Here is a 12,260-nt window from a genome sequence, read left to right on the forward strand (position 1 = left end):
CTAGTAGAATGAGCCGTAATCCTTTGAGGCGGGGATTTACCCGACTCCACATAAGCATGATGAATCAAAAGCTTTAACCAAGACGCCAAAGAAATGGCAGAAGCCTTCTGACCTTTCCTAAAACCAGAAAAGATAACAAATAGACTAGAAGTCTTACTGAAATCTTAGTAGCTTCAACATAGTATTTCAAAACTCTGACCACATCCAAAGAATGTAAGGATATTTCCAAAGAATTCTTAGGATTTAGGACACAAGGAAGGAACAATAATTCCTCTATTAATGTTAGAATTCACAACTTGAGGTAAAAATTTAAATAAAGACAGCAAAAACCGCCTTATCCTGATGAAAAATCAGAAAAGGAGACTCGCAAGAAAGAGCAGATAATTCAAAAACTCTTCTAGCAGAAGAGATGGCCAAAAGGAACAATACTTTCCATGAAAGTAATTTAATGTTCAAAGAATGCATATGCTCAAACGGAAGAGCCTGTTAAGCCCTCAGAACCAAATTAAGACTCCAAGGAGGATAAATTGGCTTAATGACAGGCTTGATACGAACCAAAGCCTGAACAAAACAATGAATATCAGAAAGATTAGCATTTTTTTCTGTGAAACAGCACAGAAAGAGCAGAGATTTGTCCTTTCAAGGAACTTGCAGACAAAACCTTATGAAGAAACTATAAAATCCTAGGAATTCTAAAAGAATGTCAAGAGAAATTATGAGAAGAGCATCATAAGATGTAAGTCTTCCAAACTCGATAATAAATCTTTATAGACACAGATTTACGAACCTGCAACATAGTATTAATCACTGAGTCAGAGAAACCTCTATGACTAAGCACTAAGCGTTTTAATTTCCATACCATCAAATTTAATAATTTGATTTCCTGACTGAAAAAAACAAATCTTAAAGTCTGGCCTAAATGGAAGTGACCAAGGTTGGCAACTGGACATCCAAACAAGAACCATATACCAAAACCTGAGCGGCCATGCTGGAGCCACCAGCAGTACAAACGATTGTTCCATGATGATTTTGAAAAATCACTCTTAAAAAGAAGAACCAGAAGGAGCAAAAATATAGACAGATTGATAACTCCAAGGAAGTGTCAATGCATACACTGCTTCCGCCTGAGGATCCCCGGACCTGAATAGGTACCTGGGAAGTTTTCTTATTTAGATGAGATGCCATCAGAACTATTACTGGAAACCTTCACATCTGAACAATTTGAAAAAACACATCTGGGTAAAGAGACCATTCTCCTGGATGTAAAGCTTGAATGACAGAGATAATACGCTTCCCAAATGTCTAAACTTGGGATATGGACCGCAGAAATTAGACAGGAGCTGGATTTAACCCAAGCAAGTATCCGAGATACTTCTTTCACAACCTAAGGACTGATGGTCCCACCCTGATGATTGACATACGCCACAGTTGTGACATTGTCTGTCTGAAAAACAATAACGTCTCTCTCTTCAAAAAGAAGCCAAAACTGATGAACTCTGAGAATGCACGGAGTTCCAAAATATTGAATGGTAATCTCGCCTCCTGAAATTTCCAAACCCCTTGTGCTGACAGACATCCCCAGACAGCCTCCCAACCTAAAAGACTTGCATCTGTAGTGATCAAGGTCCAGGTTGGATGAATCGAAGAGACCCGTAGAACTATATGATGGTGATCTAACCACCAAGTCAAAGATAGTTGAACATTGGAATTCAAAGATATTAAAAATGATATCCTAGAATCCCTGCACCATTAATTCAGCATAAAAAACTGGAAAGGTTTCATATGAAAATGAGCAAAGGGAATCAAATCCAAATCAAAAACTTCCATGCATATAGCTACTGAAGGAAATAATAGAGACTGAAGGTTCCGACAAACTGAACCCAATATAATTGTCTCCTGTCTGTTAGAGACAAAGACATTGACACAATCTATCTGGAAACCTAAAAAAGGTGACCCTTGTCTGAGCAACCAAAGATCTTTTGATAAAAAGATCCTCCAACCATGTCTTAGAAGAAACAACAAAAGTTGAATCATATGAGATTCTGGAGAACGAAAAGACTGAGCCAGTACCACGAGATCGTCCAAATAAGGAAACACTGAGAACCTTGAAAAGATTCTCAGAGCTGTCGCTATACCAGAAGGAAAAGCAACAAATTGGTAATGCTTGTCAAAAAAAGAGAATCTCAGAAAATAAAAATAATCTGAATGAAAACAGAAGAAGATATGCATCTATTGTATCTATTGTAAACAAATAATGCCCTTACTGACCAAAAAGGCAGAATAGACCATATAAACACCATTCTGAAAAAAGGAACTCTTATATGACAAATCAAAAAGATTTTCTATCTTTGGGACAATGAATAGTTTTGAATAAAACCCCAAACCCTGTTCCAGAAATGGAACTGGTATGAATACCCCAGATAACTCCAGGTCTGAGCAGCGCCTTGAGACCCCAACGGGTAACCAGCCGCGCCTCACAAGTACCCAACACATACAGGTCTGAAACATACTTCAGAAAAGTGTGAGCCTTTACTGGAATAGCTGGAATATGCTAGAGAGAAAAAAACTTCTCACAGGCGGTTTTACTCTGAATCCTATTCAGTACCCCAATCTAATTAGTTTGGACCGAATTGAACCAAACAAATTTAAAAAAGTCTTAACCTGCCCCTTACCAGCTAAGCTGGAATAAAAAACCGCACCTACATGCAAATTTGGGGGGCTGACTTTGATCTTTTAAATAGCTTAAATTCATTCCATGTTGAAGAAAGCTTCCAATTATAAACATGTTACTTGGGGAAGAATTAGGATTCTGTTCCTTATTAAGAACAAACTAATATAAGCTTAAGATTTACTCTTAAAACTCAATCTTGAAGCAACAAAAAACTCCCTTCCCCAGAGTAACAGTTTGAAAAAATTGAATCCAATTATGAACCAAATAATTGATTACTTTGGAAAAAAAGAAATATGCATTTTAGAAATCAAAATAGCATTCCAAGATTAAGTCACAAAGTTCTTCTAGCTAAAAATAGCTAAAGACATAGATTTAACCTCAATTGTGAAAATATAAAAAAAATTACGACGCAAATGAAATTATTAGCATGTTGATCAATTTAACAATGCTAAAACAAATCATAATCCGATACTTGTTGCACTAAAGTATCCAACCAGAAAGTTGAAGCATTTGCAACATCAGCCAAATAAATTACAGGCCTAAGAAAAGGACCTGAAATAAAATATTTTTCCTTAAATAAGATACAAGTTTCCCATCTGAAGGAAAAAAATAAATACTATTTTCTATAGGAATAGTAGTAAATTTAGCAAGAGTAGAGAAAGCCCCATTAACTTTGGGGATCTTTCCTCAAAATTTTTAAACTAACTGCCGGCAAAGGATACAATTTAAAAACCTTAAAGAAGGAATAAAAGAAGTCCCAAGCCTATTCCATTCCCTAGTATCATGAACTGGGAAGAAACCACAGGAGGTTAAAGAGCAGAATTTAAATGTTAGCTAGTCTTAAATCAAAAGAACTAGACTCCTCAATATCCAATATAATCAACACCTTTACAAACAACGAATGTACTCTATTTAAAAATAAAAAAGTAGATTTGTTAGTGTCAAATATCTGATGAAGTATATTCTAAATGAGAAAAAACATCATCAGAGGAGGATAATTTAGTATGTTGTTGGTCATTTGAAAATTCATCAACTAAATGAGAAGTTTAAAAAAGACCTATAAATTTTATTAGAAGGCGGGATATGTCAGACAAAGCCTTTAGGATAGAAGCAGAAAAACATTCTCATAGATTCCTAGGTATATCTTGTACATTAGATGTAAAAAGAATAGCAATAGATAATGCATAAATACTAATGGACTCTGCATGTAAAAGTTTATCATGAAAACTTATTACAAACCATAGCTAAAGATAAAATTCATAACATTAAAATAAATGAACTTAGCTTTGGTAGGACTGATATCAGTCATCAGGAATCCAACAGTATTTTCTGATACAGGAACAGTTTTTGGAATATCTTGCAATATGTAATAGAAAAACAACATATAAAGCAAAATTATCAAATTCCTTAAATGACAGTTTCAGGAATGGGAAAAAAATGCAAACAGAACAAGCTTCTAGAAACCAGAAGCAACTAAAAAGTGAGACTTAAATAATGTAAAAAAACTGGCACCAAGTATGATGCCCACATATTTTTAGCGCCAAAAACGTCTGTTTCAAACACGAGAGTAAAAAATGAAGCAACTACGTGAAAACTTCCGGCGTCAACTACGACGCCGGAAATTACGTCCTTGACGTCAAACAAACGTCAATCTTGCGCCAAAAGAGTCTTGCGCCAAAAATGACGCAATAAATTCTAGCATTTTTTGCACCCGCAAGCCTAACAGCCCGCAGTTTAAAGGAAAAAAGTCAATTGAAAATTTTAGGTAAGAAAAATATTTCATTCATATGCATTTTCCCAAAAAATGAAACTGACAGTCTGAAAGAAGGAAAATAAACTGATTGATCTGAATCATGGCAAATATAGAACTTTACATATAAAAGTGCCAAACCATAGCTGAGAGTGTCATAAATAAAATAAGACTTACTTACCCAAAGACACTCATCTACATAAAGTAGATAACCAAACCAGTACTGAAACGAGAATCAGTAGAGGTAATGGTATATCGTCGATCTGAAAAGGGAGGTAGGAGAAGAAACCAATACGACCGATAACAGAGAACCTATTAAATAGATCCCCTAGAGGAAGACCATGGTATTCAAATAGGCAATACTCTCTTCACATCCCTCTGACATTCACTGCACTCTGAGAGGAAAACCGGGCTTCAGCCTGCTGCGAAGCGCATATCAACGTAGAAATCTAGAACAAACTTACTTCACCAACTCCATGGGAGGCAAAGTTTGTAAAACTGAATTGTGGGTGTGGTGAGGGGTGTATTTATAGGCATTTTGAGGTTTGGGAAACTTTGCCCCTCCTGGTAGGAATGTATATCCCATACGTCACTAGCTCATGGACTCTTGCCAATTACATGAAAGAAACCTTATTTATTGATGAAAACAAATTTTTGAAAAAACAAGTACTGCGCCTTTAAGAAGTAAAAAAGTGCACAATTTTTCCAAATCTGCTTAAAAATGTTAACCAACGTTCAATTTTAACGTATACCTATCCTATATTGCAGTCGGATATTGCACCACAAGCAAGGGGCAAATTAAACCACCTAAATGAGTAATGTAATACAAAACCGTTATGAAAAAATGTAGACAACCCCCTGCACCTCGCCACAGCTCTGCTGTGGCGCCTACCTGCCCTCAGGGATCTGACAAACATCTCAATATCACTCCGGTAGACAATCTCTCAGTTTGGGCCCAACCGAAGCTGAAGTTTGATGTCTTCTTGACAAAATCAACTGCGCATCTGAGGCAATTAGGCCCCGCCCATTATGTGCGATGTACTCTCAGCCTAAACAACAGCATGTAAAGCGGTATAGAACTAGCCATGTGGATAAGCATTCTTAAATTATATAATTATAGCGATGTGTACCCCAGCACAATGTACAAACACCAGTTATATTGAACCGTTTTGCAATAAAAACCATTATGCTGCCCCAGTGTTTAAACCAAGCTGCCATAATTGCTTGCTGCATTTAGCCCTGATAAAAATTACATACACAGGGTTTCAGTAATACCCCTGCTTATGTCTATAGGTTTACTGCTTACCCCTTCCCTCTTTGGGAACTATGTCAGCCAGTTCTGAAATATCACAGTCTCTTCAGAGGTAAATGACTGAACATACCTCAATGCTTGTAGCATGCAAACGTTCCCCACACTGAAGATTCTTTAGTACTCCTCAGCCATTCTGTGGGAACCCACATGGATCTTAGTGACATCTGCTAAGATCATCAACCTCCGGGCAGAAATCTTCTTCTATATGCTGCCTGAGGAAAATAGTACTCACCTGTACCATTTAAAATAAAAAATTCTTGATTGAAGAAAACTAAAAACTATCATTTTAACACCTCTTTCACTTTACCTCTTCCTATTACTAGTATAGGCAAAGAGAATGACTGGGGGTGGAGAGAAGGGAGGAACTATATATACAGCTCTGCTGTGGTGCTCTTTTCCACTTCCTGTTAGCAGGAGGATAATATCCCACAAGGATGAATCCGTGGACTCGTCGTATCTTGTAGAAGAAATAAACACACCTTTATTAATAGCAAAAAATAATAAAAAGTCCACAAGTCAAATAATAAGCCAGGAGTCAAAACCAGAGCTGGTAGTCAGATGAGCCGAGTCAGGAGCCAAAGTGAATAGTCAGACGAGCCGGAATCAGATACAAGTAAAACATCAGAGTCAGGAACAAGCCAGGGATCAGGAACCAGGAAGGACGTCAGGCAGCCAGGTAATACACAGGAACTCTCACAAACAGGTCTGAGACAACGCAAAGGCAAAGCATACTGAACAGAGGTCCTTTAACTAATAAGTGATGACATCACAATTCTGAGACTGCATCCTGTCTCACATGGATGATGCACACCAGTCTGGACATAAAAGGAAGTGCAGGAAGTGAGCAGAATTCCCCACAATGCACCAAGTCAGGAAGAGAGGTGAGTAAAATGGCTGCCAGCAGCACATGGCAAACACAACAGGGAACAAACATAATTTATGTAAGAACTTACCTGATAAATTCATTTCTTTCATATTGGCAAGAGTCCATGAGCTAGTGACATATGGGATATACAATCCTACCAGGAGGGGCAAAGTTTCCCAAACCTCAAAATGCCTCTAAATACACCCCTCACCACACCCACAATTCAGTTTAACGAATAGCCAAGTAGTGGGGTGATAAGAAAGGAGTAGAAAGCATCAACAAAGGAAATTTGGAAATAATTATGCTTTATACAAAAAATCATAACCACCATAAAAAGGGTGGGCCTCATGGACTCTTGCCAATATGAAAGAAATTAATTTATCAGGTAAGTTCTTACATAAATTATGTTTTCTTTCATGTAATTGGCAAGAGTCCATGAGCTAGTGACATATGGGATATCAATACCCAAGATGTGGATCTTCCACTCAAGAGTCACTAGAGAGGGAGGGAATAAAAATAAAAACAGCCATATTCCGCTGAAAAAATTAATCCACAACCCAAAACAATAAGTTTATTTTCATTTTGCAATTTTCCGCTTTGCAAATCTGATCAACTGAAGCTTCATTCTTAAAAGCCCACAAAGTGGAGACTGATCTAGTAGAATGAGCTGTAATTCTCTGAGGCGGGGCCTGACCCGACTCCAAATAAGCTTGATGAATCAAAAGTTTAAACCAAGAAGCCAAGGAAATAGCAGAAGCCTTCTGACCTTTCCTAGGACCAGAAAATGAAACAAATAGACTGGAAGTCTTCCTGAAATGTTTAGTAGCTTCCACATAATATTTCAAAGCTCTTACCACATCCAAAGAATGTAAGGATCTCTCCAAAGAATTCTTGGGATTAGGACATAAGGAAGGGACAACAATTTCTCTACTAATGTTGTTAGAATTCACAACTTTAGGTAAAAATTGAAAAGAAGTCCGCAAAACTGCCTTATCCTGATGAAAAATCAGAAAAGGAGACTCACAAGAAAGAGCAGATAACTCAGAAACTCTCCTAGCAGAAGAGATGGCCAAAAGAAACAACACTTTCCAAGAAAGTAGTTTAATGTCCAAAGAATGCATAGGTTCAAATGGAGGAGCCTGTAAAGCCTTCAGAACCAAATTAAGACTCCAAGGAGGAGAAATTGACTTAATGACAGGCTTAATACGAAGTAAAGCCTGTACAAAACGGTGTATATCAGGAAGTATAGCAATCTTTCTGTGAAATAAAACAGAAAGAGCAGAGATTTGTCCTTTCAAGTAACTTGCAGACAAACCCTTATCCAAACTATCCTGAAGAAACTGTAAAATTCTAGGAATTCTAAAAGAATGCCAGGAGAATTTATGAGAAGAACACCATGAAATGTAAGTCTTCCAAACTTTATAATAAATCTTTCTAGAAACAGATTTACGAGCTTGTAACATAGTATTAATCACTGAGTCAGAGAAACCTCTATGACTTAGAACTAAGCATTCAATTTCAATACCTTCAAATTTAATGATTGGAGATCCTGATGGAAAAATAGACATTGAGATAGAAGGTCCGGCCTTAACGGAAGTGGCCAAGGCGGGCAACTGGACATCCGAACCAGATCCGCATACCAAAACCTGTGTGGCCATGCTGGAGCCACCAGTAACACAAAAGACTGTTCCATGATGATTTTGGAGATCACTCTTGGAAGAAGAACTAGAGGCGGGAAGATGTAAGCAGGTTGATAACACCAAGGAAGTGTCAACGCACCCACTGCTTCCGCCTGAACATCCCTGGACCTGGATAGATATCTGGGAAGTTTCTTGTTTAGATGAGAGGCCATGAGATCTATCTCTGGAAGACCCCACATCTGAACAATCTGAGAAAACACATCTGGATGGAGAGACCACTCCCCTGGATGTAAAGTCTGGCTGCTGAGATAATCCGCCTCCCAATTGTCTACACCTGGGATATGAACCGCAGAGATTAGACAGGAGCTGGATTCCGCCCAAGCAAGATACTTCTTTCATAGCTTGGGGACTGTGAGTCCCACCCTGATGATTGACATAAGCCACAGTTGTGATATTGTCTGTCTGAAAACAAATGAACGGTTCTCTCTTTAGCAGAGGCCAGAACTGAAGAGCACTGAGAATTGCAGAGTTCTAAAATATTGATTGGTAATCTCGCCTCTTGAGATTTCCAAACCCCTTGTGCTGTCAGAGATCCCCAAACAGCTCCCCAACCTGAAAGACTCGCATCTGTTGAGATCACAGTCCAGGTTGGCCGAACAAAAGAAGCCCCTTGAACCAAACGATGGTGATCTATCCACCATGTCAGAGAGTGTCGTACATTGGGATTCAAGGATATTAATTGTGATATCTTTGTATAATCCCTGCACCATTGATTCAGCATACAAAGCTGTAGAGGTCTCATGTGAAAACGAGCAAAGGGGATCGCGTCCGATGCTGCAGTAATGAGACCTAAAACTTCCATGCACATAGCCACTGAAGGGAATGACTGAGACTGAAGGTGCCGGCATGCTGCGACCAATTTTAAACGTCTCTTGTCTGTTAGAGACAGAGTCATGGACACTGAATCTATCTGGAAGCCTAAAAAGGTGACCCTTCTCTGAGGAATCAAGAAACTTTTTGGTAAATTGATCCTCCAACCATGTTTCCGAAGAAACAACACTAGTTGATTCGTGTGAGATTCTGCAGTACGTAAAGACTGAGCTAGTACCAAGATATCGTCCAAATAAGGAAACACCGCAATACCCTGTTCTCTGATTACAGATAGTAGGGCACCCAGAACCTTTCAAAATATTCTTGGAGCTGTTGCTAGGCCAAATGGAAGAGCAACAAATTGGTAATGCTTGTCTAGAAAAGAGAATCTCAGAAACTGATAGTATTCTGGATGAATCGGAATATGAAGGTATGCATCCTGCAAGTCTATTGTGGACATATAATGTCCTCACTGAACAAAAGGCAGAATAGTCCTTATAGTCACCATCTTGAAAGTTGGTACTCTTACATAACGATTCAAAATTTTTAGATCCAGAACTGGTCTGAATAAATTTTCGTGGACTGGATACACCACAAGAGAAAGTAATTTATCAGGTAAGCATAAATTCTGTTTTCTCTTGTAAGGTGTATCCAGTCCACGGATTCATCCTTTACTTGTGGGATACCAATACCAAAGCTTTAGGACACGGATGAAGGGAGGGAACAAGACAGGTACCTTAAACGGAAGGCACCACTGCTTGTAAAACCTTTCTCCCAAAAATAGCCTCCGAAGAAGCAAAAGTATCGAATTTGTAAAATTTGGAAAAAGTATGCAGCGAAGACCAAGTCGCTGCCTTACAAATCTGTTCAACAGAAGCCTCATTTTTAAAAGCCCATGTGGAAGCCACTGCTCTGGTAGAATGAGCAGTAATTGTTTCAGGAGGCTGCTGGCCAGCAGTCTCATAGGCCAGACGGATGATGCTTTTCAGCCAAAAGGAAAGAGAGGTAGCAGTCGCCTTCTGAACTCTCCTCTTACCAGAATAGATGATAAACAATGAAGTTGTTTGTCTGAAATCCTTAGTTGCTTGTAAATAGAACTTTAAAGCACGAACCACATCAATATTGTGTAACAGACGTTCCTTCTTCGAAGAAGATTTAGGACACAGAGAAGGAACAACAATTTCCTGATTAATATTCTTATTAGACACAACCTTAGGAAGAAAACCGGGTTTGGTACGCAAAACTACCTTATCTGCATGGAAAACCAAATAAGGTGAGTCACACTGCAAAGCAGATAACTCTGAAACTCTTCGAGCAGAAGAGATAGCTACCAAAAGCAAAACTTTCCAAGATAAAAGTTTAATATCTATGGAATGTAAAGGTTCAAACGGAACTCCTTGCAGAACTGAAAGAACTAAATTCAGACTCCATGGCAGAGCCACAGGTCTATAAACAGGCTTGATTCTGATTAAAGCCTGACTAAACGCTTGAACGTCTGGTACCTCTGCCAGACGTTTGTGTAAAAGAATAGACAAAGCAGATATCTGTCCTTTTAAGGAACTAGCTAATAATCCTTTCTCCAATCGTTCTTGGAGATAGGACAATATCCTGGGAATCCTAATCTTACTCCATGAGTAACCCTTGGATTCGCACCAACAAAGATATTTTCGCCAAATCTTATGGTAGATTTTCCTGGTGACAGGCTTTCTAACCTGAATCAGGGTATCGATAACCGACTCAGAGAAACCACGCTTAGATAGAATTAGGCGTTCAATCTCCAAGCAGTCAGACGCAGAGAAATTAGATTTGGATGTTTGAAAGGACCTTGAAGTAGAAGGTCCTGCCTCATTGGCAGAGTCCATGGTGGAACGGACGACATGTCCACTAGGTCTGCATACCAAGTCCTGTGTGGCAACGCAGGCGCTATAAGAATCACCAACGCCCTCTCCTGCTTGCTTCTGGCAACCAGACGAGGAAGGAGAGGAAACGATGGAAACACATAGGCCAGATTGAAGGACCAAGGCGCTGCTAGAGCATCTATCAACACCGCCTGGGTATCCCGGGACCTGGACCCGTAAAGAGGGAGTTTGGCATTCTGACGGGATGCCATCAGATCCAATTCTGGAGTGCCCCATAGCTGAGTTAGCTGGGCAAATACCTCTGGGTGGAGTTCCCACTCCCCCGGATGAAAAGTCTGATGACTTAGAAAATCCGCTTCCTAGTTGTCTACTCCTGGGATGTGAATTGCTGAGAGGTGGCAAGAGTGATCCTCCGCCCACCTGATTATTTTGGTGACTTCCATCATTGCTAGGGGACTCCTTGTTCCCCCTTGATGGTTGATGTTCCTTAGAGCCGGAAAGAGAATGACTGGGGGGTGGAGCTAGAGGGGAGCTATATGGACAGCTCTGCTGTGTGCTCTCTTTGCCACTTCCTGTTAGGAAGGAGAATATCCCACAAGTAAAGGATGAATCTGTGGACTGGATACACCTTACAAGAGAAAAAGCACTTACCTGCTCCGCTGTCCGGCATGTAGACAGTTACAAGGTATGAGAAGACACAGTTCTTCACAGAGACCTTTGAAAAAGGAAGAAAAGAGTAGCTAACTCTGGCTTTGTAAACTAGGGCAGCAATTGTTAGGAAAACGCAGTAAGTACCTCTTTACAAGTTCCTAACTGCTTTAAAGCCACCACTACCCGACTGCAACGAATGACATGGAATACGGCTATACCCCAAAACTTGCTTGTAGATGAAATAATAAAAATGTCTTCAGACACCTAAACTTCACCTCCTCCATGCACAGAAGGCAAAGAGAATGACTGGGGGTTGTGGGGAAGGGAGTGATACTTAGCAGTTTAACTGTGGTGAACTTTGCCTCCTCCTGCTGGCCAGAAATGGTATTCCCAACAATAATTAGTCAAGCAATGGACTCGACATATCTTAGTAAAGAAAAGTAGTATCATGAGGCAGTACTCCCTTCACATCCCTCAGACAAGCACTGTACTCTGAGGGTAACCGGGCTTCAATATGCTCTGAAGTGCCTTTCACTGAAGAAATCAATCACATACTTGAACCACCTCCAACGGAGGCAAAGTGTGAAACTGAGGTATGAGTGAGTTGGGAAGATTTGTAGGCTTTTGAGGTTTTGGTAACTT

Source organism: Bombina bombina, chromosome 5 (assembly GCF_027579735.1).
Source record: "Bombina bombina isolate aBomBom1 chromosome 5, aBomBom1.pri, whole genome shotgun sequence".
In the NCBI taxonomy this organism is placed as follows: domain Eukaryota; kingdom Metazoa; phylum Chordata; class Amphibia; order Anura; family Bombinatoridae; genus Bombina; species Bombina bombina.